This window comes from Sciurus vulgaris, assembly GCF_902686455.1.
Source record: "Sciurus vulgaris genome assembly, chromosome: 10".
Taxonomy (NCBI): domain Eukaryota; kingdom Metazoa; phylum Chordata; class Mammalia; order Rodentia; family Sciuridae; genus Sciurus; species Sciurus vulgaris.
The window spans coordinates 5,950,118-5,977,674 of record NC_136470.1 but is presented as its reverse complement, the minus strand read 5'-3'; the positions used below and the strand labels follow the sequence as shown (position 1 = coordinate 5,977,674).

General features: G+C 51.8%; 2 long non-coding RNA genes across 4 annotated transcripts; both read right to left on the bottom strand.

The window, feature by feature from the left end:
* Window positions 1–700: 700 nt before the first annotated feature.
* On the bottom strand, window positions 701–26,369 carry LOC306670865. The gene is made up of 4 exons (XR_013766521.1): window positions 26,162–26,369; window positions 5,762–5,959; window positions 5,228–5,430; window positions 701–839 (listed from the first exon to the last, which is right to left on the bottom strand). It is a non-coding gene; the product is annotated as an uncharacterized lncRNA (long non-coding RNA).
* Window positions 9,030–17,831, bottom strand: LOC306670863. Of its 3 annotated transcripts, none has more exons than XR_013766517.1 (3): window positions 15,422–17,831; window positions 13,683–15,235; window positions 9,030–13,187 (listed from the first exon to the last, which is right to left on the bottom strand). It is a non-coding gene; the product is annotated as an uncharacterized lncRNA (long non-coding RNA). The 3 variants fall into 3 exon arrangements; XR_013766518.1 differs by having other exon boundaries at window positions 9,031–11,313; window positions 12,210–13,187; window positions 13,683–17,831; XR_013766519.1 differs by having other exon boundaries at window positions 9,031–13,187; window positions 13,683–13,806; window positions 14,196–17,831.
* Window positions 26,370–27,557: the final 1,188 nt, after the last annotated feature.

Sequence of the window (27,557 nt, the reverse complement as noted above, 5' to 3'; positions counted from 1 at the left end):
AATGACCTAGATTTCCTGGACCACCACGCCAGGGAGCTGCATGCCAGCCTGCAGGCTGCAAGGGAGACTCTAGGGAGGGGGCCCCAGCCTGAGCGCAACGTTCTAACTGGAGGTTCACACCCAGCCCTGGGCGTGAGTCAGGTGAGAAGTCCGCTTTGGCTGGAGCAGAGATTTGACTTGAAGGTATGGGGTAAAGTGGAAGCCCAGTGGAGGGACTAAGAGCTGGGTGTCTGACTGGTGTCCAGCATGCACAGATCTGGTCTGAGGCACAACCCAAAACTTGTCATGAATTCGAGCGACACATGAGAAACAGGCCACCGCCTCCAAGGCCAGTGCCAGGGTGGTGCCATGAAAGTGGACCTGTCCTGCTGTTCCCCCCCCTGCGGGACCCGAGTCAGGGTGGGACACCAAGCAAAGAAGGAAGAAGCCTCCCCCTTTCCCAAGCGGATCGTCCATCTGCCCCTGGCACTGGGAAGCAGAGGCCTCAGTTTGGGGTGAGGTGAGACGTTTCACGGGTACCTCGATTGGGCTGGACTTTCTGAGTTGTGACTCTCAGGGAATAAGTGGCGATGATCTGAAGGCAGCCAGAAGGCACGGCCCGCCCTGAGCTCCAGCAAGCTGTCCGAGAAGCAGCTTTGGGTGCGACGTGCAGGAGAGAACTGGGTGGTCCCCCGTGACCTGTAAGTCCTCGCGTGGAGCATCTAGGAAGACTGGCCAGCTGGCGGGACACTGGCAAGATGGTTGGAAGTGACCAGGGAAAGTCTTAAGGTGGGCACTCGGGGAACTCAGCTGGGCCTGGGAGCCCAGGAGCCCTGATTTCACCTCTGATTCTGGGTATCCTGGGGGGACAAAAAGAAAGTGAACCCCAACTCAAATGGTTCTTGAAGTTATTCTCACAATGCTGAGTGTGCTGGGACATAAAATGGCCAAATAAGAGATGGGACACCCCATTTAATTTGAATTTCAGATAACCCATGAATAATTTTTAGTATAAGCATGTCCCAAATAGTTCAAATAGTATACCAAAAAGTCACTCAATGGTCATCTAAAACTCAGATGCAACCAGCATCTTGTATTTTTAACCACCGTGTCAATGTAATTTCTATATCATACAGTCCACTCATTTAGAACGTACGATCCATGCTTTTAGACTCGTCACGAGTCGCACAGCCATCCCCACAATCAGTTTAGGACACTTTCATCACCCAAGGAGGAACCCCGCGCCTACCAGCTGTCACTCTCCATCCTATTTCCTGCTCCATGAGGCTCCTTTCTGTGTCTTTGGAGCCGCTGATTCTGCACATATTTTAGTAAATGGAGACCATATGCGGTCTCCCAGGACCAGCCTCTTGGATTAGGTATAATTTGATGCTAGGTTCATCTCTGTGTGTATCAGTGGTTTGTCCTCTGTATTGTCCAATAGTATCCCATTACCTAGCGATGACACTGTACTTATCCATCATCCGCTGATGGGCGTCTGGCTTGCCTGCCGTTTGGGTCATTCCAAGTGATGCTGATGTCAACATCTGTGTGCAGGCCTCACAGGCTGCCTCGCTTCTCTTGGATGTGCTCCTAGAGATGCGTTTTGAGACGCTGCCAACCTACTCTCCGTAACAGCTGCACTACGTTTTGTTTGTTTTAATTCTCAGGAGACATGTGCAAAGCCCTCCGACTTCTTTACATCCTCACCATGCCTAGTCGATTCTGGTGTTCTGATGATAGTCATCCCAGCCGTGTGAAGGGTATCTCATTATGGTTTGGTTTTCATTTTCCTTATGGCTAATGAGTGTCCCTTCATGTGCTTATTGACCGTGTCATATCTCTTCTTTGAAGAAGTATCTATTCTAATACTTGGCCTATTTTTTAATTGTGTTTTTTCTTCATTATTGATTAGTAAGAGTTCTTTATATATTCTGAACCCTGGACCCTTATCTGATATATGACTTGCAAATATTGTTTCTTTCTCCCATCCTGCACGTTGTCTCCTACTTTCTTGATGATGTCTCCCTCCACCTCGCGACCCCTAGCGCTGGGGATAGAAACCAGGGTCATGAGCACACAAAGTCTTTGCAACACAAAGCTTTTTCGTTTTGATGAAGTCTAATTTGTCTGGTTTTGGCTGTTGCGTGTGTCTTCATTGCCATATCTGAGAAGTTTTTGAATAACCCAAAGTCACAAAGATTTGACCCCATATTTTCTCCTAAAAACTTTAAAGTCAGCTCTTCCCTTTAGGTCTGTGGCCAGTTTGGCATGTTGTCAGGAGGGGCTCCATGCCACCCTTTTCCACATCTGGTGGTCTTAGCGTGGTTTTTTCAGGCATCATGTACTTTTATTTGCTTGCTAAATCTGGCAGTCCACACCAGAGGTTTAACACCTGGAGCAAAGCAGGGGCCTCGTTAATCCTCGGCAGTTTAGAGCTGGTCTTTCCTAGGATGGTGCCTGTTCCCTTCCTTCCTCTCAGCTTGAATTCAACCCTGTCCTTTAACCCTAAAGAGGGTCTGGAGAGGAGAGGCCCCTGAGCCTGCCTCTGGTGCACAGTGTAACAGTAGTGCAGCTGTTAACTCTGCAAAGTTGACACGGCCCTCATTGGATCCAGCTCTTGGCCAGGGTTCAGTTATCTGGACTAATCTCCATTTCCACTTCAAGTTTGGAGTTCTGTGTCCTAAAACAGCAAGTGACACTCACAAGTGTTCCCTGTCCCCTCAACCCAGCCCTGCCTAGGCCTCCTATATTTCCTCCATGCCAAGGTGTGAACTTTGCCAAGATGGCAGCACCAAAGCCCTTTCTTCTTTATCTGGGACCTCTGACCCATGCCAGGGGTTACTCTCCTCCCCGCTGCCACCTCAGTTCCCAGAAATCCTCCTCTGGGCCTCAGGCCACCTCCCAAATTGCACAGTGGATTCTACCCCTGAGAACTCAGGAAACCTTTACTGGACTCTGATCCTCTGAGTGATGTGGAGGCTGCTCCGCAGAGCCCATCTCTGTGAAAAGACCCCACACCAGTAGCCCGTCTTGCCCCCTTGTCTGGCATCCAGCCTGAGAGCCAGCCAGGTAATTACTTTAAGGTTCAGACTCAGCATGTCTCATCACTTTCTTCTGCATCCATGAAGTCGCTTCCCACACTAACCCTGTCGCCTACACGCGATGACTTGCTCATTAGCAACAGTGAACAGTGTCTCAGCACACCGCTGGACTTCCCCCAGAGCAGCTGGGGTATGCGCACAAGGAGCCATCTCGCCTGCAGAACTGCATTAAGCAGGCACCGCATGCTCTCGGGTCTCTTGGTTCACCATGACAGAACCTCTGCCTAGGCCCACCCAGACTGCCCCAGGGGAGGGCCTCAGCACAGCCCGGGGCTTGCGCTCAGGTGCCTCACGTCTTAGTGACCCTGAGTCAGCGGCAGAAGGACAAGAACAGATCTGCCTCTCCACTCAGACTGATCCTTCTTCTCCCTTCACACGGGAAGCCAGACCATTAAACTTTCACTTTATTAAGGAAGGTGGTGATCCACACTTAGACCTGGGTTTACCATTACAAACGTGTCAGTCAGATTCGCCAGAACAGCAGAACCTGTCACACACACACTCACACAAACATGTATACCTACTCATAGAATTTTATAAATATATGAATTTGTGAATGAATTTTAAACGTAGAATTTTACATTTGTGTATTTACTCATATGTGTCAGTTTTACCTGAACGCCCTCTGACCTTGACCCCAGGAACTCCTGCTCCATCCTCAAAACCCAACCCATGTGCCACCCCACCCAAGAAGCTCCCAGACTCTCCCACCCTCCCGACATTTCCACCTGACCTCGGCCCCCTTGGGTAAGGTAGGTGCCTGTCCCTCCCACCTCCTGTGGGCACACGAGCCTTCTGCTCTATCCCAGTGTGACATAATGATGCTTTTGTTTCAAGAAGGTGAGATATAGTTAAATGATCCATGATTAAGATCCTGAAGTTTTTGGTGTGTGTGTGCACATGCGCGTGCAGAGTCACTATAGATCAAGAGGTGGAAAACCACCACCTGCAGGCCAAGTCCAGCCCACCACCTATTTTCTAAATAAAGTTGCATTGGAACACATCTGTCTATGGCTGCTCTCGTGCAGAGGTGGATGGCCCCCAAAACCTCAACGCCTTTCTCTGACTGTTTAAAGAAATTTTTTGCCAATCCCTGCAAGAGCCTCTTCAGTGAGAAGATGCATTTCCTCTGGCCTCTTGGGAACAGCAGGCAGGGCGGCATGTTCTTTGGAGGACAAGGACAGAGGGACCTAGGGAGCTGCGTTAGCGAAGGTCGTGGGGATGGAGGACTGCCGGTGGAGACTCCTCCGCCCTGGCCTTGGTGGGAGGAGGCTGCCGAGAATCTGGCAGAATCCCACACTCTCAGGGTCGGAAAAACTACTCCCTCCTCTCCTTCCCCAAAGGAAACCAGAAATGACACTTAATTTTCCAAGCAACTCAGCAGAGAGTGACAAAGAACCCAGAGAGATTTCTCGTCAGAGGGATTGAAGACAATGACAATTCCCAACATGACTGGAGCTGCAACTGCAGCAATGACTGATCTGCTACTCAGAAGCTTTTTAATTGCCTTGGCTGCTTCCTACCCTTGCTTCCAGTAATTTTATTATTATTATTGTTTGGGTTGATTTTTCTGGAAAACATCTCAGTGTCTTTTCAACAGTTGTCATGGAGAGTTGGCATCATAGAAACTTCCTGGAGGAAAATTACATCAAAGGCTCACAACACGCACACACACACAGGGATTTTTCAGGAGAAAAAGGAAGGAAATTGAAGACTCAAATATTGTGATGTGATCTACAAATTCATTTTTTCCTTGGCACCCATTTGGGTTTTCCATCTGCCATCACCTACAAATTATTGCATTTCATTTCAACGTTATGATGCCACATGACAGAAAATACACAACTTTAACAAATTAACAAAGCATAATTACCACAACTGATAAGTGATTGAAAACAGCTGCAAATAAAAGCTCGCCTGAGTGGGCATGGCGCCAGAGAACACGTCTCCGTTCGAGTTTGGGGACACCTTGTACCTCAAGGGTGCAGGCTGAATTCCAGGATCAGGAGCGCCTCCTGACTTCTCCTGCTCCTGGAGAGATGACTGGATAATCCACAAGGTCACTCGACAAGGACCCACAAGTTCCACAATGCCGGGCATTAACACAAAACCACTTGCCTTTCTCACCAGGGTGAGCCACATACCTGGAGTCTGATGAAGACCTTGGAGTACGCAAGTGCACATGAACCCAAGAGAACCCACTGCTGTCAAAGGAAATGCCTCGTGCTGCCGGACGCTGCCATCTAGATTAACAAATGACCGTTGAGGAAGTTTGAGAAAGAAAGTGCATGATCCCCAAAGCCATTTGATCTTCCCAACTTGGTTGAGCTTTGAGGAAAGGCGTTTCCTAGAAGACAAAAGACCAGGAGAGGAAAAGCAATCAATCCTACGTGTGTGGGAAGGCGGTCTCCAGGGGGTGGCCATTCCCGGCCTTCCTTCTCATTGCAGTTCCTCCGCCCACCCCCGCGGGGAGACCCCAGGCAGCGGGAAGTCTTCTCTGGGGTCTCCACTTTCTTCTCTCTGCTTCCCATCGCATCCCTGGCCACGCCAGCACCCCTTCTCATTGTCTTGTTCTTTCACTCTTTTCCTCTGTCCTCTCTTCTGGGTTCTGCTTGGACGTGTTCCCCTTCCCATATTCTCCTTTTAGAAATTCACGACATTCACCTTGGAAGTGTCACCTCCGATTTTTCCCTCTTGGCTAAGTTCCAGAAGGAGAGAAGAAACAAGACTGGCCTCGTGTCATCATCGAGGAGGCTGCTGATCCAGTGCAGCAGGCTCATGATAAACTGCTTGCTAGTATGTCTCCCAATTTTCATGATAAAAGCTTTTCAGATCATGCTTCCAAACAATTTTCAGTGACATGGAAAACGTTTATGCTATAATTAGTAGAAAAAAAGCAGGCAAGTATCAATACAGTAAGACAAATCAGGGTACTCGCCGCCAAAACCGTCACTGCCATGTTATTATGGATACTTTTCAATCCTCACTCTGCACACTGATTTTCCCACTTCCTACAGTGGGCGTGTATACGTTGTATTACGAGGGAAAGCAGAATCTGTTCCCACCAAGGAAGAGACGCAAGCAGAAGATGATTGGTACGTAAGTGGGGGGCTGGGTTTGCAGTTCCGTGGCAGAGCGCTTGCCTAAGCACTCAAGGCACTGGGTTCCATCCCCAGCACCACATTAAAAAAAGACTAAATAAACAAAATAAAGCTATTGTGTCCATCTACAACTAAAAATATTTTTTTAAAAAAGAAAGTAAGTGGAAAAAGAAAAGGCTACTCTCAGCAGTCAGCAGATGGCCAGGAGGACCAGGCTGGGTGAGCTTCCCGGAGCACAGTCCTACGGACATGGTCCATGTGGGAAGTCAGGGCATCTACAGAGGAGAGGAAAGTCCTTTTCTCACCCCTGCATGGGGACGGGTTTGGCTCTATGAAGCCGCAGGGCACCTGATGTGTGCTGATTCCATCCTCTTCTCTGTCCCCACCCATCTCCATACCCTGGACAAGGAGAAGAGGCCAGCACCCTGCCTTCCGGCTCCTCCTCCAGCCTCTCCTGGAAATCCCTGCCAACGTCACCCACTAAACACTCGTACAAAATCTGCAGCAGCATTGGCCAGCGCACCGGCAGGTTGGGTTCCTGGTGAGCGCCTCTCCTTCACAGGCCTCTGGATTCACCTTTGCCGCTGTAACACGTCACCACCATCGTGGTGGCCTAACAACACAAACGTACTTTCTTACAGTCCTGGAGGCCAGGATATGACATGGTGGACACTGGGCCAAAACTGAGGTGTCGCAGGGCTGGTTTCTGCTGGAAGTCCTGGGGGAGATTTGTTTCCCTACCTCTCCAGCTGCCTGGAGGCCGCCTGTCCTCCTTGGCTCCCTCCCTCGTCCTCAAAGCCAGCAAGAAGAGGAACATGTCAACACTAGTGGGCACGTGAAAGAACCATTTCTGAATGGCAGGTGTTTCCGTGAGTGTGTGACAATTTCTATTGGGGTACAAAGTCTTAAGAGTGGCCCTTGGTTTCCAATTTGGGCAACTGAGAGAGAGTAAAGTAATGACCCTTACTAAGACAGGGGACACAGGGGAGAAGGGGGCTTGATGACAGCAGGTCATAACAAGAACTAGCATGTACCCATTCATTCATTCATAAATATCTATTGGGCGTCTATGTGCAAGGCAGCGTGTTCGAGGCACGGAGTAGACAGCAAAGAACGAGACAGATAAAACCTCTGATCCAGGAGTCTGGTGTCTTCTGCTAGAATCCATGCAACTACTTCTTAGCTTGCAATTAGGGCAAAATCTTGGGGCCTTTACAATTCCATGCAAAGTTTTTGTAGAAGTATATGTCCTGAAGACTTATACATAAAATGTGACTTTAGTCTATAATCTGCCCAAATCGTGGGGGAAAATATTAACAGTATATTAATTGTAAATGCGTTCCCAGTGAATGGAAAAGCATATGAATCTCAAAGAAATGTAGTATACACTAACTCGCCATCCTCTGCGTCAACAAGAGATGATTTTCCCACTTCTGAGGTGTTCTGATGTGCCAGCTTGCACGTAGGCCTGGGGTTGCAGAAAATGCCTCCATTCTGAGTGTTCCTGTTATGTGTTCTTCTGCATCCTAGTCACACAGCTGGGCAAAGTGTCCCAGTGTCCCTTGCAGAGAGGTGGACTGTAACCTTTCTGGCCAATGGGATGAGGGCAGAAGGAGCATGTGCCGTTTCATAGTCTGACCCTAAAAATCTGCATGTTCCTCCAAGAACACCCACGGCCTGAATGCAGAGGATGCTAAGGCCGTGGACAACGGTACCATTGTGCTACACTTTGGTTCTTGAATGTCCCCAGAGGACCCCGTGTCAAAGGCTTGGTCCCCAGTTCATGGCACTATTGGGACATGGTGGGACTTTAAGGAGATAGGGCCTAGCGGAGGAACCTAGGCCCCTGGGGGAGGTCCTTGAGGGGATAGAAGGACCCAGTCCCTCCCCTCTCTCCTCTCCCCTACCCTGCTACCCTGTACCGCATGCTCCTGCCAGGATACACTGCGCTATCACGGGGTCAAGCAACCATGGACTGAAATCCTGAAGCTGAATCAAAAGGAGCTTTCCTCCTATGAAGCTGGCCATTCCAGGTGCTTGGCCATAGTTACAGAAAGCTGCCTAATGTGCACCATGAGGCAGTTGGAGCCTGGGAACAAGAATGATGCTTTGGGGCAGACTTCCTTTCCCTCCCCAACATCCCGCTGCCATCAGACTTTATGTAAGAGCATCTTTTGTACTAAGCCACTGAAATACTAGGGTTGTTTGTTACAAAGACAAATCAGCCTATGCTGACAAATTCAGTCTCCAAATACCAGAGCCCCCTTCACAGGCAGGGATATGTTCCAAAACCCCCAGGGGATGCCGGAAACCACAGGTAATATCGAACCCTGTATATGACATGTGTTTTCTATATATACAAACACATCTGCCATAAAGTCTAATTCATGAATTAGGCATAATAAGATATCAACAATAATAAAAATACTAAAATAGAATAATTAAAATAATACACCATGATACATAATTTATGAATGTGTTCCCTCTCTCCCTCCACCACTTGAAATAACTTACTGTACTGTAGAGCTTAGCAAACCCAACATAGGACTTTTTTCTTTCCTTATTAAGTCCTAAACTTTTACCTTTTTACTTTAAAGAAGCACTTTGCAGTTTATTTTGGACAAATCTTAATCCAGTATCATTCCTCATGCACTTTGGGACCATTATGAAGTAAAAATGTCTCACTTGAACACTGCAAGGACATCACAGTTGAATTGACACCAAGACAACTTCTAAGTGACTCATGGGAGGGTAGCGTATACAGCATGGATACGTTGGAGAAAAGGATGATTCATACTTCAGGCAGGATGGAATGGGATACACAAGTTTTCATCATTCTTCAGAATAGCACACAGACAACACAGTTTAAAACTCGTGATGTTTTTTATTCCTGTAATTTTCCACATAATATTTTTGGGCCATGGTTGACTTCCAGTAACTAACACATTGGAAAGAGAAACCTTGAATAAGTTGGGACAACTTCATGGATCTGAGATTTCTCTCTCACATACAGAAGTAGACATATATAGATAAATGACAGCTGGCAGACAACAGCCAGGACACAGTCCCATCTACTGTCACCCTTAATATTCTCCCCTCAAATCTTGCAGGTTCCTCTAAGACCCTGAATGTCCCAGATTCAAGTATTACAATTGCTGCTAATTTTAGCAGGTTATATAAGTCACAAAGTTTCATAAGGTATATAAGTGACCACTCTTACTTTCGGAAGAATACCATAAAATGGAGCTTGGTTCAGAAGGAGGCTCAGATGATCCACTTGAAGAGACCTTGGCGGTCCGGCCCGCCTCATGGATACTGAGAGTACCGTGTTTATGGACTTGGTTTTGGGGATCCATGCGCCAGAGAGCTCCTGGCACCTCATATTTACCTGTGGTCTCTTCTTTGGATGCTTTGGTGAACAGCCAGCTACAGCAAAACACAGTGAACCTCTCAGTCCCCAGGAAGATTTTTAGCTGCTCTGGTGTTTATTTAAACCAGGCTGCTCAGTCAAATTCTGTGAACCAAGACATTCCTTTGTGGGTGGGGAAGAGGGCGGCCAACACATGAATTTTAGTCCAGGCTCAGCTACTTCCTTTCCTGACCTGTGGCTCCTAGAGGAACATTTCTAAAATTGGATCAACCAAAACGTGATGTGGAAAGTGCCTATTGAGCATGTCCTATGTGAAAGACCAGACTTACCAAGACCTCAGGACGGAGAGGGCCACGCCCTGCCCACCTGGCTTCCTGGTGCACAAAGCTCCTCTCGTGGTGGTCTGCCTGTCCACTACCTACGGGGCAGGCAGGGTTGGTGCCTCCTTTTGAGGATGAAAAAACAGGTTTAGAGGCACAAAAGATCTTCCAAAGGTCACAGAGCTCATCCATGGCAGAGCTGAGACAAAACACAGATCTGGTGGACATCCAGCATCTGTTCCTCCACCCTCATGACGCAGCGCTGCAAGTGTTTTTAGGACGACTCCAAGTCCTGTTCAGTCACAGAGTATTCAGAATTTGGGAACCAAATGAAGCTTGTCTCAACCAACAAAATCTGTAGCTGCCTTCGGGACCGGTAAGGCCGGTGCTGCCGCTCTTCACATGCCCTTGAGGTTTCTAGAGCATTGCTGAGATTCCTCCCTCTCTGGCGCTCACGTCTGCAGCCCCTCTTGGTGTGGACAAAGGGACAAGTTACAGGGTGCACCGCGGTGAAGAGCTCGCCTGGGATGACTGCCAGCCTGATGCTGCCGAGACAGCCTGACCCGGGTCCTGGTCTTCCCTGGAGCACACTAGGGCTGGCAGACCTGCGGGTGCCCCTCACGACCGGCACTTCCCTCCGTGGGAGCCGAGCCTTCTGCCCTTGCACTTCTGCTCCAGCCCCACAAAGCAGACTCAGGGCGGTGGTGACCAACACAGAGTCCCTGGGGCTCCAGGCAGAACCGGGGTCCCAGTCAGCACGGCGAGGCCGGGAGAGTGCCGACACCACAGGAACTCAGAGGAGGGCCTTGCAGGAGAGGAGAGGGCCACTGCCCCCTGCCCAGGAACAAGGACACACCCGCCAGCCTCTCTGCCCTCTTGGTATTCCCTGCACAGCCACCTGCAGCCCACCTTCCTTCAGCCCTCGCTCTGCCTCCCACCAGGGGGCATAGATCTTTCTGAACCAGCAGTTTGGTGTCCCCAGCTGGGAAGCTTATGAGCCTCCCCCAAGCTGAGTTTAAAGGCATCTGGCTCAGAAGCAGCTACGATTAAAGTTCGCAGGGTGCCAGAGCCAGAGGGGGACGAGTGGAGTCCTCATGCAGCTTCCAACCCGTCTGGGGATGGTTGTGTGGGTCCAGCGGCAGACCCAAGCTTCCCTGCGCAGGAATCGGTCATGGAGTTTGGAGATCTGACAAGGTCTTAGCTCACCAGCTGCGTGTACACTGCCTCACCCTCGTCCGCAGGGTGGGAGCTGAGGACAGGGGATGGACGAGAGCAGCTGGGCGCCCTGTGACCTCTCTGAGACCCCCAAAACTCAGCATCTTCCTTGATCTGCTGGAGGCGTCCTCTGCCTGTCACTTAGGTGGCAGATCACCACGGCCCACCACGGAAAAGCTGGTGTCTCCTCTTGCAGAACCTCAGCCATCTGCAGGCAACACCCACTCCTGCAAGATGGCACCACACAAGCAGGATGCGTGGTCTGCAGCTCCTCCTGCAGCCGGGCAGTTCCACACCACTGGCTCCGGTGGCTTAATTCCATAGAAGTATAGACCTCATACTCCTCACACTGAGGAGCCTGGGCCCTGCACAGCCAGGACTGTGTGGCCACCCCTGTCGCCTGCTCCCCTGCAGTGCAGCTCAGACAGCACGGAAGTATGAATTCCCAGCAAAGCACCCACTCTCCCTCCCTCCTCACGAGGGACACCCGCAGGGTCTCAGCCCACTCTTTCCATCCACACACGTGTCTCCTCGCCCAGTTCCTCATGACCCACACGCTGGGCCAACTCAGGGCTGCCATGGAGTCCGACTGGCACCTAGACACTGGCAGACCTCAGACCCCAGGATGCTGATGTGGAGGACCAGCCCTCCGGCTCAGACCCTCTCTGTGGGAGTAGGAGAGCCACAGAAAGGAACCAACTCTAGCCCGAGCAACGCCCAGGCTTCACACAGTGGGGCAGAAGCAGAGGCCCCATGTAGGGATTCAGGCTGTGCCCACTCCTTCCTGTCTACACCTGAAACAGACACAGTCTAGGAAGCAGACACCAAGTGGAGAGGCTAAGGGGACACTAGGCGAGTGGTTTGTGTTGCTGTGGCCAAAAGACCTGGCAAAAACAACCCAGAAGAAGAAAAGTCTATTTTGGCTCATGGTTCCAGAGGTTCCGTCCACAGTCGGCCAACTCCATGGCTCTGGCCCGAGGTGAGGCAGAACGTCGTGGAGGAACGAGTAAGAAGGACAATAGCTCAGGACACGGCCCCAGGAAGCAGAGAGAGCTCCGTTCTTCAGGGACAGACACACACCCAAAGGCAAGCCCCAGCGACCCACCTCCTCCAGCCACACCCATCTGCCTCAGACACCCTGTGGATCCACGTCAGTGGATTAATCCACTGGTGGGGTCACACCTCTCACAATCCCATCACTTCAGCTCTGGACCTTCCTGCATCATCACACACCTTTGGGGGCACCTCATATCTAAGCCACAGCCATGTGCTCAGCACCACTTCAGGGACAAGACGACGGGGGACGTGAGGAGGCCACAAGGCGGGCACACAGTCCCCCCCTCCATGAGTCCTGCTGTCTCCCCACACACCTGGCGCTGACCATCAGCCCTGGGAAATCCCTCCTCAGCCCGCTCACCATTCTCACCCCCAAGTTACCCCCTATTTACTCTGCAAAACGCCTGGGTCTTGGCTCTCCCCCCACACTGGGCTGGCGTGGCAGGGCTCCTGTCCTGTGGAAGTGCACTCTGACCCCTCGCCAGCTCCCGGCGCGCCAAACAGCCCTGCTCAGATGAGCTGTGGCTCTTCCCTTACCCCCCACCCACCACGCACTGCCGGGAACTGCCAGGCAGCGCCACGCGATGCTGGTGTGCAGGGACACGCGCCAACGCAGGAGGGCAAGTGGGGAGTCACATGTGGCGTTCAGTGTCACCTTCTGGGCGGTCAGCAGGAGCCCCAGTTGATGTCCAAGGAGAAAACAGCGGGCACAAGGAGAGGTCTGCTGTCAGTGTCAGGGGGTCCCGTCTCCTGGGCCTGTGCATGTGTCTCACTTCTGTCTCACGGGAGCTGCCCTGAAATATGGCACAAGTGTATCCAGAAAGAGTGTGTGCCACAGGTGAAGGACCAGCGGGCAGCACCCACAGCTTCCTACAGAACTAAGGGCAGACGGTGGGCGGTCATAACCGGGGAGTGCAGCTCTACCAGATGGCAGAACGAGGCGAAGAGGTCACCAGGAGAAGGATGAACTTCCTGACGCCTTCCAGGCACTAACCGGGCACAATGCTCTCCAGGTATTGACCACGTCACCGCAAGTCAGATTCTGGAAGGGGAAAAGAAGGTCACAGCTGGTTTCAGTATTGCTCATAACAGGGAACCAAGAGACCACAGGCCAAAAAGAAAACAGAAAAGGAGAGTACTGACATTATATATGAACCCTAATAAAAATATAACCATTAAGACCAAAAAAAATAAGCCTTTCATGGTTACAACAGTAACATATTCTTTGCTACCCCTTCCACTCAGAGAAAGAGCCTAATTTCCTTCTTCCAAGATACAGGCTGGCCCAAGTGACCTGCCGAAGCCCAGAATGTGGTAGGAATGCTATTCCAGGATTTCTGGAACTGGGTCATGAGAAGTCCTGAAGCTTCATGATGGGCCCCTCTGGACAGGCTCTGTGGGAGCCCCGAGTGTCCATGTAAGAAGTCCATCCATCCCACAGGCACCCTGCCTGAGTCCCAGCCTCACAGTCCAGCGTCTGCCTCAAGTCAGCACACACGGGAGCAAAGCCACTCGAGTCCTCTAAGCCAACACTTACCAGTCAACTATCAGGATGTGACCTCCGTCCATGACTCCTGGAACAGGGGAATCACAGAGCCATCCCTGCACAACTGCCTGGTCCACAAAATCATCTCTCAGTATGAGTTCATGATGTGTTTTATCTTGAAAGAAATCAGAATTATCTTTAGGAAGATATAAACCATCCACTGAAATATAGAACCAACCCAGCAGCTCTGAGCACCCACAGCGTCACGCAGTGGTGTCTAAACACCATGCCCCACCCAGAGAACACAGCTGCTGGGAGGAAGAGCTGAAGGAAGCACAGGGGTAAACCTAAAGTTTTGGAATCCAGAAAATAAAGAAGCTACCAAAAAGTACTGGGGACAGGTCAGAAGTAATTAGGAGTCCATTTGAAGAAGCTCTTACCCAAAATATACAACTTCAGTATCATTAAGAATGATAACTATAACATATTAAATCCATACATTTATAATGGTATTTAACAGTTCAATGGTCAAAACTGGACAATGGCAATGAACTCCATCCTTACTTTGAAACCAATAAAGAAAAAGGATCAGGAATTGAGGGTGTAGTTTCCCATGCAGCTCACTGTACAAACTACAGGGTAACAAAGGAATCAGCGAGGGAGGGAAGGGCTCCAATTCACCAACAAAGAAGAAGTGGCCTTAATGAATTAATATTGAAATTAATTAATGGATCAAGGCAAGAGTAATCATATAGGAAAAAAAAAGAGAAAGAGCCCAACATTGACTACTTTCTGATAAAAGACCCCAGGTCAACATCTAGGAAGCTGCTTTGACTCGCCCAAACATTTGAACCTGAATCTGATCAAATCCCTGGATCTAATCACCAAAGTACAGGAAAACCAGGGACGGAGCAACACATCAGATAAAATCAACAATATCGTTTAAATGTTTCCTATACAGGTATGTATAAGAAATTGCAGGGCAAATAAATGCTTTGGTTTACTCAATAATAAACTACAATACCAGGAGAGAGATTCAGTGAACCAATCCAAGTGAACCAAACCTGCTTGGGTTCCAATACAAACTGTGAAAAAAATTAAATAGGTAACACAAATTGGGGAAATGTGAACACCAACTAGATAGTTGGTGATATTTTTTACTTGGGAAAATGGTTTGTGGTTCCTTTTTTTGAGTTCCTCTTCTGTTCCTTGTCTTTCAGATACTGCATACTAAAATATTTAGAGAAAGTGCTTCCAAATATTTGGGAGGGGCAGAATCAGGGGGAGAGAAGAACCAGACTGGCCACGTTTTGGGGATCATGAGGCTGAATGGCGAGTACGTCAGGCTCACGATACACTGCTCTCTGAGTTGGGATAGTCTTTTAGTTTCCATAATAAGTTTTTTTTAAATCATGCTTACAAATAGTTTTCAGTGACATGAGTATACTTGTGGTACAATCAGTAGAAAAGCAGATTAAACCTCAATACAGGCAGATCAGCTTGCTCTCTGCCAGGTCACCGTCGCTGTCACGGTATTATGGACGCATGTCATCCCTACTCTCCACTGACTTTCCCACTTTCTACAATAAGCACAGCTTGGACACCTAGAGAAAACAGATTTTATTCTGATTTTTATGAGCAGATGAGCCACGGCCATGGGAAATGATGCCCTCGAGTCTGAATCTCCTGTGGCGGAGACGACTCTCAGAGGACTGGTGTCCACCCACGGGCTTCTTAGCCTTGAAGTCCACATCCTACCAGAGGCAGCAGGTGCGTCCTGGGTTCCTAACCTTCATAAGTAAAGGATTTCCTTGCTTCTTCTTCCAGAGTTCCACCTAGTGTCTCCAAGGAATGAAAGTCCCCAAAATTACCCAGATGCAAATGTTCTCCAAAGGAACAGAGCCAGAGAAATGATTAAGTTCTCATGTTCTAGAAACCTCTGTGCCCAAGATGACTAGAGTCCTTCCCTTCCTTCGTTTTGGTGAAAGACAGATCCAGAGGATTCTGCTCCATCCTCTGGGCTTTCTCCAGGGACAGCAGAGTCCATCCTTGGGCGTGGCGGCCATCGGGGACTCTCCTGGGCATTTCCTTAGAGACCCACCACCTCCACAAGTAAGGACTTTCTTGTTCATGTACAAGGAATTTTAATGACACTGTCTTCTCAGGGACCTTTCTTTAAAGTCACAGAAAAGGAATGGACAGAGATGTGACTTTTGCCTTACCCACCAGCCTAGAAAGTTCCGGAAGGCTATCCTGGGCCTTTCCCTCTCCCATGGACTCACGTACACCCTGGAAGGACCTCACCGGGCATTTTCTCCATAGTCGGATTTCTTCATGGTCGGGTTTTGTTTTCCTCTTAAGGATGCTGACCTCTCTGGTAGGATCTTGGCTTGGGAATTTCTCGGATCTCCTGCTCGCAGACCACCGACATGGCCACCGTCATCTCAGTGCGTGCTGCCTTCCTTCCCTCCCGCCGCCTCCCCAGGTCTTTGCCAACCTCGACGAGCCCCTCTGGGCTGGAGGTTCATGGAAGGGTGAGTCGAGACCCCCGGAGGGTTTGCCGAGGAGCTGGGCTCCCAGCCTGTACCCCAGCCCAGGCCTGGCTGGCTCTCTTCAGGAGGCACGCCCAGCTCACACCGCCTGAGTCCCACTCTGACGCCTGAGGCCCCGTCTAGCCTCCCTCTAAGGCCTCCTCCTCCTCTGCCTCTCCTGTTCCCCCTTCTCCCCGCCTCCTCCTCTGCCTCACCACAGGCATGTCTGTGGGGACCCCAGCTACCCGGGAGCAAGGGGGTGAGTCAAAGTCACAGCACTTGGACTGATTTTCAAATCAATTTCACAGAAACTGCCATTTACAGGGGATCTGAACTAACCCAGTTGGTCACCTTTACGCTGCGTGAAGGCGAGAAGGTGATGGCTGGGAAGTGTGGGGTTAAGTGCACTACATTATCAAAACCGATTTTACGAGTTTTTTGCTTCTTTTAAATGTGACTAGAGGAGAAGGTTCCAGGAGGAACGTGCCCACTCGGGATGTCTGCTGGCAGCCTGTTCTACAGAACTCGGCGAGCTCTCTGCCTGTTTCCTGTGAGGACTTAGAGATCACTTTACAGCTGTCTGCCTCCCCCTGGGGAACACACTGGCTACCAAAAGGTCTTATCAAGCCACCTCTGCTCACTGGGAAGTGGCAGGACGGAGGGCTGATGGAAGCCAGAGTTTTTAATTAATTTTTATTAACACATAATATTTGTACCTATTTATATGAAACCAGATATATTTACCTGTCACAGACTGCCCACACAGTGGCCGATGCTTCCTTTGAATATTATCATGGTGGCTTTTGATGCACAGCCAACCCCAGGTGTCAAACACCCATCCTTGTTGAGATCACCATTAGGTCTATTTGACAAAACGGTCTCGGCAGACCTGCTGTCCCAGTTTCTGATAAAACCTGGAACTTGCCAGGAGTCCGGGCTGGCAGTTGGCAAGGTCAGCCGGTTCACCAAGGCCGCTTTACTGGCGGTCCCCTCTGCTGCCCTTCCAGCTGGAGGCCCCCTCAGATGTTTTGGGAAGAGAAGGCCTATTTGTTGCAGGCCTCAAGAGGGAGGCAAACATTTGTTAGAAGGCTTCAAAGGTCTTTGCAGAGATTTTCCACCAGGGTTTCCAAGCCAAGGCTGCTTGTGTGACGTTTGGGTAGAGCGCGGGGGCTGCCCGGGAGCAAGCTTCCAGGAAGGCGCGCTTGGCGGAAGTTCGCCTGCGTGGTCTGCAGCACCTGAAGCTCCACAGCTGGGCGCCGCAGAGACACAGGCGACCTCTCCAGGAGAGCCCTGGGCCTCACGACTCCTGCCTCCTCTGAGGAGCTGCCCGTCTGTGATGGGACATCTCTGGTTTGCTGTGGCTGTCACCCCCTGAATTGTCATCAATGAAGGCTGATCACACGAAGGCCAGGTTCTCCAGCTCTGGACATGAAGATCACTCACGTAGTGTAACCTGGGACTGTGCATGAGGGTTGAATCGTATCAAATCCTGACCCCCAGACCTTGGGACAGGACCTGCTTTGCAAAGGTAATCCAGTAGAATGAGGTCCTCAGGGCAGGCCCAGCCCACTGTGACATTCCTCCCGGGAACGTGGACCCAGGCGCACACTGGGTCGGTGAGGTGGGGTAGGCAGCCCACCAGAAGGCTGCGCCACCAGGAGCGTCCAGGGCTACCCAGACCCGGAAAGTCCTGGAGCAAACCCTTTCCCAGCACCGCGGGGTCGGCGGCCCTGCCGACACCTCCCGTTCAGACTCGCCTACCTTCAGAACCGGGGGAGCACACCCTGATGCTCTGGGCCACCGGTGAGGACGCGCACACGGGCCTGAACCCTGACAGCTCCTGGGACTGGTTTATTTCCATCACTCTGACACGCCAACCCAGCTTGGTGTCCTGACCACAGCCAGTGGCTTGGTGGTGACCACTTACAGGCCCAGCGTCTTGAGAATGTGCTCAATATCAGGTTGACAGAACTAACAAACAAAGATAGAGGGTACCCAGTCCAATCTGAATTTCAAATACACAAAAATTTTTAGTATAAGTATGTCCCAAATACTGCATGGGACAGACATATACCACAAACGTGTCTGTTATGTGTCTGAAACCCGACTTCACCTGGGCATCCTGTATGTGGGTGGCACTCCTAGATAGAGGGCTTCTTTGAAATACTTTAAACTCCTGGAAAGGACCTGACCTCACAAGGCAGGTTGGGAGAATTCCCGCGAGACTGTCCAGAGGACAGGCCTCGTTGTTTGACCTCAGACTGTTGTTCCTACAGTGAGGAGCAGAAATATAATTTACCCAGTAGATTCTGGTGTTTTCTAAGTAGATAAAATATTTCTGTCACTGCGATGTACCTGTTGCAGTTCAAGAGGCAGCATCTGTCTGAACACACCTTGGTCTGCCCGAAGAGAGGGTTGTCATCGTGGACTGTCCCAGACAGACAGGTCCGCGTCAGGCCCGCACCGGCCATAAGCCCCGCGGGGTCCAGCGCTCGGAGGGGCCTGAGTGCAACTCAGAACTCCGACGTTGCTGTGCTGACATTCCTAATCACTTTTGGGCAAGGGGCCCTGTGTTTTTATTTTGCATGGGGCTCCACGAGGGACGTGGCCAGCGCTGGGACAGGTGGAGCTGAGGACAGGCAGGCTACGCAGAAAGCGCCTCATCGCTGAAGCAGACAGGGCTCACGTGGAGCCGCCCTTCCCAGCCGCGGGCTGGCTTTGGCTGAATTGGCGTCTGGCTGCTTGGCAGCTTGCTGGGCTCCAGTGCCATGTAACTGTTGCCTGGATCTCCTGCCCACCTGGCCTCGGGGCACCTGGCCTAGAACCTGCGTCTGGCGATCACAGTCGTGCGAGCAGCAACTTGAAGCCTGGGAGGGGGTGATCCCGGAGGCCCTCCAGCCAGCCGCCCTGGAGCCACGGGCCTCTCGCCAGGCTGGTGTGGACCCCCGCCATCTGCGACTTTTCATTTCCAGTTCCTACTCTTTTCCTCCGTTCTCACGCACAGGTCCCCCTGCCGCCCTGCCCTTCCTTCTAAATTCCCAGGCGCTGCTCCAAACATCCCCCCCACCCCCTTCCATTATCCTTCCAGGCCCCAAGCCAACTCACGTCCTGCTCCGTCTCCCTCCAAGGAACAAGAACCAGAAGAGGAAATTGATCTTGTGCTTGTTAACATCTCTTAAAGGTCTTGACAAGGGTACCGAAGCCAGCACTGAGGGAAGAAATCTTGAAAGTTAGTTTCCAGTCTGGTTCCACCTTTCCGCAGACCTCTTCTAGGATCAAGCACACAGAGAGCCTCAGAAGGACATGTCTGCAAAGATTCCAGCTTGTCATCTGTGCTCTGTGACTCTGGGTGAGTTGCTTACCCCTTGGGATCTTGGTGTCTTCCTCTCTACAAAAAGTACTAAATTAAATAATGATCTCATGAGACTATAATTTGAATATCAAAGGTATAACCATTAGTTATTCCCACTAACCACAGCAGGCATTTTGTGAATCTAAATTTGTGATCCTCTGTATTCATCAGCCATTGCTGGGGTAATGCTACATAACAAACAGTCCCAAATCTTGCGGCTTAGAACAACAAATGTGTATTTTCTGCTCTCCCCGTTTCTGCAGGCTGGCTGGGGCAGCTCTACAGGTTGAGTTCAGGGGAGGTCCATGTGGCTCTTTTTCTGGAACCAGGTCAACCTCTCTGCAGCTACTTGGACATCTTTTCTCATGGTGAATAGCCAGGGCAAAGGAAGCCAGACCAAACCACACAGCACAGGCAGGGCCTGGGTCACTTCAGTTCACTTGCCCAAAGCAAGACATGCAGCCACATCAGGCCACAGAAAGGGCCAGAAGGAAAGAAAGAATATCTCTACCATGCCTGGGTCCTCTGCACCCTCTAAATTCCAGGCAATTTCATGTTGCCAGGTGTTATGGGTTGTATTGTATCCCTCTCTCCCCAGAAAGTATGTTAGAGTCCTCCCCACCCGCAGGATCCCAGGATCTTTACAGGGCCTTTCCAGAGCTGGGGAAGGCAAATGAGGTCTTCAGAGTGGACCCTAACCCAGTGTAGCTAGTGTCCTCAGATGAGGACACTCAGGCACAGACATAAGCAGAGAGAGAAGACAAGCAGAAGACAGCGACGCGAGGAGAGGGCCCTAGACGGACCCCCTCCTGCCAGCCTCAGCGGAACCAGCCTGGTCTGACTCCTGGGCTCCAGAACCACATGGGGAAGTTGCCATTGGTGCTTCGTTCCAGTGGCCTGGGAAGCCAACACGCCACCGAAGGTGCATCCGCCTGGAGAGGGGGCCATTTCCATAAGATTCTGAGGGAGGATCCGTGATCCACCCAGGGCAACCAGCCGTCACCAGGAGTTACGGTCACTTTGGTGGAAAGGCCAGGTCAATACCAGAGCAGTCCCTGTGGGCCAGAGACCTGATTTGGTCCCAGCCCATCTCAGGATGTCTCTGCAGCCCAGGCTGCCCCTATGAAGCACACCACCCTGGACAAGGGCCAGCCTTCTTGGTTCTTGCACTGTGGGACCAGCCGAATCAGCTTGTCTCCTCGGAATTCTGATTCACCCCGATCAAGAAGGGCCAGGCACGGGCAACCCGGGGTGCACCTAGGATCTCGGCTGTCACACTCGACAGCCAGAGGCCTTGCCCAGGGCCCCAGGCCACTGGCCCAAAATGAATTCAAGTAAAGCCCGTTGACCAAATAAACAAGATGCTAAATTGGCCTAATTAATCAACTGCTGTATTTTGCAGGATTACTTAAGAACTTTAACAGAAATGCTTTAACAGCATTAATGAGAATTTTGGCTTCCAATGATTAAAGATAAATAAAAGCCTATTTTGTCAAGACTTCAGCATTTAGCATTGAATTTTTCATATTATGCTGGCATCGAAGTGAGAGAAAATGTAAGGTGATTGGTCTGATGAATTGATCTTTACCCAAGATCACATATCCAGTTACCTAGGCTGTGCACTGTGCAACGGAGCACTTCTGAGGCAGGACAGCGAGGTTCCACCTGCTGTAGGTAGCATGCACAGCAGTGTCGTAATGGACTGAGACTCACGGTGGCTGCACCTCAGATGGGGAGGAACAGCAGCTCAAAAACTTGTGCATCCAGAAAGCAGTTAGTGAGCCCTTCCTGCACTGTGCTAAGTTCTGAGTCTTGAAAATGGTGCATTCCAGGAGGCTTTCACGGGCAAGCTGGCTGGGACACTTCCGGTAGTGGGGAGCTCATTACCTGCAAAATCAGCCTACCCCACAATGGGACGACAGTGCCTAGCCGTCTCAGAAATGCCCAGCCCCCACCAGCACCGTCACACAGCTGCCCTCCCCAGCCAAAGACCCACGGGCAGCCCCGCCCAGGCCAGCAGGAACGTCCCTGCAGCTAGTGGCTCCTGGGAATACCAAAGAGCAAGACAGCACCCACTCCACATGCCGACGTGCCGCAGGGTCCCCAAACCTGGGAGCACAAGGAGCTGCCTCCCACGAAGGCCTCCGCACCTCAAGGAGGTGATTCTCCCCCAGGTCACTGGAAAGGTGCAGCACAAAGCCAACCACAGCCCGAAAGGCTGCGCTTCCCCCGTAAATCCAGGTGACAACCTCCCGGCTCACAGGCGGCCGAGCACCTCCCACCCCCAGCAGCTCAGTGCTCAGAGCCTCGCTGCTAAGGGCTGCCACCTGCCCCCTGTCCCGCAGCCAGCAGAGGACAGAGCAGGCGGAGGGGACGCCCAGAGAGACCTGCCCAGAGCAGCCACAGGGTTTAGCGACCGGGTTAAAAGAGGAAACCCAGAGTCTGGGGAAACGAAGGCAGGCAGAGTCGGGGCAGGGCGAAGAGGGGAGGAGGCCAGCTGGGCCCGGGCAGAAGCCTCCGGAAGCAGGCCACCCGGCCCACCCTGGCTGCAGGAGACCCAAGGACACGCTGGCACCTGCAAGATCCTGTTCCCAAGCTGTGGGCTGCACAGGGCCACAGCCAGTGATAGACAAAACGGAACTAGAAGAGAAGAGGACGGAGCAGGGCGAGCATGGGGCGAGCGTCGTGTTAAGGTTCAGAAATAAGCACACGTGCGTGTCACACAGGTGGAGCATCCCTAAAAAGCTAAAATAGGAAAAAATCCAACCTGACGTATCTCATGCTCGAAACGTCTGGACCAGCGACCTGATACCACACGTGGAGATGTCACACCATGGGACTTTGTTTCATGCACAAAATTGTTTGAAATATTATTCAAAGTCACTGTCAGTCTACGTATGTGAGGTATATAGAAAACATAAATGAATTTCATGTTTAGACTTGGGTCCCATTGCCCTAAGACAGCTCACTTTGCTTATGCAAATATTCTCAAATCCAAAAAATCTGAAATCTGAAACATGTTGGTCCCAAGCATTTCAGATAAGAGATTTTAAATATACACACACACAAACACACACACATATACACACACATATATATGCACATCTATATAGACTAGAATCAAACATGTCAGCATGCACAAGGCATGCTAAAAGTATCATTTTAGATAGACAGAGCTATGTACTGTTAGTCTGCTTTCCATTACTGTGGCAAAATACCTGAGATAATCCACTTATAGAGAGGAAAGGCTTATTCTGGCTCATGGTTTCAGAGGTCGCTGATCCTGTTGCTCTGGGCCTGTGGTAGCACAGTACATCAGGGTAGAGGCGTGTGGAGGAAGCCTGTTCATTTCCTGATTCCCTGGAAGCCAAGGTCCCACCCTCCCCTTCAAAGGCACCTCCCCAATGACCTGCCCTCCTCCCGCTAGGCCCCTCCTCCTAAAGGTCCCACTACCTCCCAACGGTGCCACAGGAACACCTTAAATCTAGGGCTTTGGGGACACTCAGTTGAACTGCAGCATATACATGTCACAAACATTCACAGGCACAGTAAGTGCACACAGGGACACGCAGAGCACGAAATGGGGCTCTGGCTGTGATTGACAGCTGGGAAGGACCCGCAGCCTTGGACGGAGGGTCAGGAGAGCCCTGGGCACAGTGGAGGCGGAAAGTGTGGCGTCCCCCGCAGTTCCATAGGGAGAGGGCGGCGTCCCTTCCTTTCTGGAGACACCGGGAAGGAACGGATGCTAAGTGCAGCAGCTAAATCCTGGTTAGGTCACTTCCCAGATGTGAAGGGGCTTTCACAGGTACCCAGGGCCCCTTTGCATCCACACGATGTCCCCAGCCCCCTCCGCAGCCCTTGGCCCTGGGAAGTCCCCGTTTTCACGAGCCCGCCGTCACCTGCGCTGGAAGCACCAAGCAGCCCGGGCTCCTGGGCGGGGCGCCACCTGCAGCGAAGCCAGCGGGGATGGAGGCCTCGCGCACGACTCGCCGGGGTCCCCTAAGTCTGGTTCATAATGAGAAGTCCGAGGCGCGAACTCTCCGAGCCCGGAACTCCAGGCAGGTATTAGAAAGTGGGGTCCAGCGAGGGTGGAGTCCACCGCGCTCTCGGTTCCACCCGCCTCATGGGGGTTCCGTGGTCTGGGTGTTTGCGTCTGCCCCTCCCCCAGCACTCCACCTGTCCCTGGGCTCCCCAGGGCTCCATGTCCCTCCACGGTCAGGCTGGGACCTCGGCTGTCAGCACACTCTCTCCTCCCCTCCTCCCACACTCCTCCAGGGCAATGGTGGCAACAAGGCTTGCTGAACACGGCAGGACCCCACTCATCCCAAGCAGCCCTTGTGTTTAGCACGGAGAGCCCCGTCCAGGGAACCCCTTGGTGCCCAGGAACCGGGGCAGACCTGACAGCTGGTCTCCGGAGCCATGCAGGAGCCGTCCTCCAAGCCTGAGCCCATTCACCCCGACCTCCCATGGGAAAGCACTGCCATCATCCATCCCCTCCTGTGAGACAGAACAGAGACACCAAGGCGCACTGCACTTTCCCAGGTCACACAGCTAGAGACGGTGGAACTGGGATTCCAGCCCAAGTTCTGGCCTCAGGACCCCCTCCACTCCCTGATCCATGCCTCCTGCCCTCCCCAGCGCCGCCCACATTCAGCCCTGCGCTTCCAAAATGTGGCCACAGGAGCAGAGGTCAAAGGGCTAAGGCCACAAGTGAGGCATGCAGCGGCCTCTAGAAGCTGGAGAGGCAGGGGAAGGGGCTCTACCTGAAGCCTCAAGCAGGACTGGCCCAGCTGAGCCCTCTGTGACAGTCCAGTGAGACCCTGACGCGGACTCTGAGCCCCAGAACTGCACGGTGACACGTTTGTGTTGTGTAAGCCACTGTGTGTGATTTGTTACAGCAACAATCAGAAACTAATGGTTTTAGTTCATCCTAAGAATCTTATAATCTAGTAGGAAAAAAAAGTGCAAAGATCATTCACAGTGAACGTCAAATATTTAAGCAAGAGTGAAGCATGGTAGAAGTGACTTGCCGCTGCCTGCCAGCAGTGGCAAATCATCGCTTGACAGATGGCATGCGACAGCTCACACATACAAAGCACGTTCCCCTTCTAAACCCTGTTACACTTGGCAGTCATCAGGCTTGGCACCAACAATTCCCACACTTTTGGTGAATTCAAAGGTAGGAGAACACACAGCTCATAAACACATTTTGTTTGGCCCTCCAAAAAATATTAATTTAGATTTTTTTGTTGTTGTTTTTTATACTGGGGATTGAACCCAGGTGTGCCAACCACCGAGCCACATTCCCAGTCCTTTTTATATTTTATTTTGAGACAACGTCTCACTAAGTTGCTGAAGCTACTCTTGAACTTGTGATCCTCCTGCCTCAACCTCCTGAGTTGCTGGGATTATAGGCGCGTGTCACGACGCCCGGCTGTAACTTTAAATTTTGAATTTGTTGCCAATATTTAAACTTCTGGAGATGTGATATCAAAATAAAGCTTTTCTTCTTCCTTTAAAAACACCAGGAGACCTGGCAACACGGAGTCCTGGATTCCCACTGCTGACACTTGGCAAGCCAGGGCTGCCTCTGCAGAAGGGCTGGGTCTCCTGCACCTTCTCCTCTGACCCATCAACAAGCACTGGTCCAGGTGAAAGTTGGCAGGAAGCTGTCCAGAGGAACGACCTCCCCTCGCTGCTGGCTTTCTCTTGGCCCTGCCTGTGAGCTCCTTGAGGGCGACCTGACTGGCTCTTTAAATAGACTCCAAGGTCCAAGAACCCCCCAGTGTGCCCAGCATCACTCCTTAGCAGGCCAGCCTGGGCTTGGCCACGTCCCCTGGTGGGCTCCTCCCTGGCGTTCAGCAGTAAAGCACACAGCATGCTCCTAGCTGGGAAAACTTAATACAAACCCAGGGACAAGCCAGCACCCAGCAGTTTCACGTGAAAAATAGAGAATGTGAGCCAGTCCCCAAGGCTGTGGACGACAACAGAGGACAGACGGTTTATGGGGAGTCCTGGCAGCCGGCTAGAGGCCTAGAGGTTGGAATCAGAGGTCTGCAGATTCTTTGGGGGACAGAATTCAACAGGTCTGGAACGTACCTAGGAAAATAATGTCATTTTCACTTTCATTAATATATAGCCGAAATTAGTATTTCCTTCCTGGGGAATAGGCCACACAGCGGCAGGAACAGTACCTAACACTTGGTCACTGATCAGAAATCAGAGTCTTTCACCAAATGTCACATTTGCTCCCAAGATCCCAGAATAGCACGTTTGTCCGTCACTACTTTAAAGTTAGCTAGGGGACGTGTCCATAGAGTTATGCAAAGTGTGTTAGAAAGAAGGGTACACATTTTTCAAAGAAACTTGGTAACTGTCAGTGTTGGTTCCCCTTGTGATCCAGAGCGTCGACGCTTAGAGACAGACTAACTCGGGGTCTGCAGAAGCCACGGCACCCGCCCTGGGCGGGAGCGCAGCGCGCAGAGCTGAGGACGCAGGGGACCCGGCGCGCCGCGGCAGGCCAGCTGGGCAGGCTCCCGGGAAGGCTGGGGAGCCGGCTGCTGCCCCGCATCCCTCAGAGCTCACCAGTCACACTTCAAGGCCTCTGCGCAGCGGCACGGCTGGGTACGAAGGCGCTTTATTCTCACCTAACAGTTTCCAGCCAGCGAGCCCCGGCCGCAACGCGGGAACTGCCCGGCTGGCAAGCTACGCGTGTTGTCGTTTTTTAAAATAAAGAAACTGAATCTTAACCAAACTTAATGCCTCTCCTGAAGTCGCTGGATCCGTCCGCGCGGGGCAGAGCGAGGCCTCGCGCTGTCCTCTGAATCCCCGCACCTGGCCAGGCTGCGGCGCACCTGCGGCTGCTGCGCATGCGCCCTGGGATGGCCCCGCCCCGCCAGGCTGGCCTCCCAGCCACCCGCCCTGCCCGCCCGCCCTGCCCAGCACTGCTTGCAGCGCTTAGGCGGGTGGGACGGCGGGTGCTGATGATCACTGGGACAGGTGTGCACAGCCGGCTGCGGAGTCGCTGGTCTCCTCGCAGGCGTGGCACTACGTCGCAGGTCTTTGCCTGCAGGGTCCAGGAGCCTTAGCACCGGTGGTAATGAGGGAAGCCCACACCAGCCACCCACCCTCTCCGGGGCAGTGATGAAATGCACATCGAAGTCCTAAGGCCCTTCTGTTTCCTGACCCACTGGCCCTTGCAGTTGCTTCGACTGGGTCCCCCATCAAAGTCCAGGTCCTAGAGAGGAGGGCTTGGGTTTCTGGTCCTCAGCAGGTTGGTGATCCGTGGTGGTAAATCTCCAGGGGAGCCAGCTTCAGATCTCCAGCAACAGTGATGGGAAAGACATTTTTCTCCCATTTTACAGATTCAAAATCGAGCCTTCAGCAGTGTAAGTGGAAGCCGAGTCCCTGCCTGGTCCTGGTCCTGAGCCCTCATCTCCCCACCTTGGTCCTGTGTAGGACAGAGTGCAGGCAGACCCCGCCGCTCTGGATGAGTCTGGATCACCCTTCCTGTGTGTTCTGCAGGCATGATCACCTCCAAATAGGACCTTGAAGAAAACCCAGGCTTATACCCTCTGGCCTCTTAAAACTCCAATTTCTGGGGACGCTTGTCACAGAATTGCATGGAGTGGAGCTGGGATTTTTTTTTTTTTTTTTTTTTTTTTAGGATACAAGGTCCTGTTTAAGCTGCATTCTGTTTTGCAAACTCCCCGTGTTTAGGTCAATCTCCTGGGTCTGTCAGAGTGGGGGCCGGTGGGGGCCTCATGACTCAACCTGGCAGGTTGCATAAGCCTCATTCACGTGCGATGAATGAGAATCAGGAGCATATATCTGAATAAGCCTCTGCTCATCATCAGACACTGGATAGCGTGTCAGCTTTCTTGGGAGAGGGAGGCTGTCTGCTCTCTCCAGCTCTTGGAGCAGAAGGCAGCTCCGTGGGCATGCGTGTTTCCAGGGAGGGTTGCTGTGGGGAAAGCTCGGGTCTCACCCACTATTTTGCTAACTTCCTGCAGGCTCTGGTTTGGTCTGGTTTTCTCCACAGCT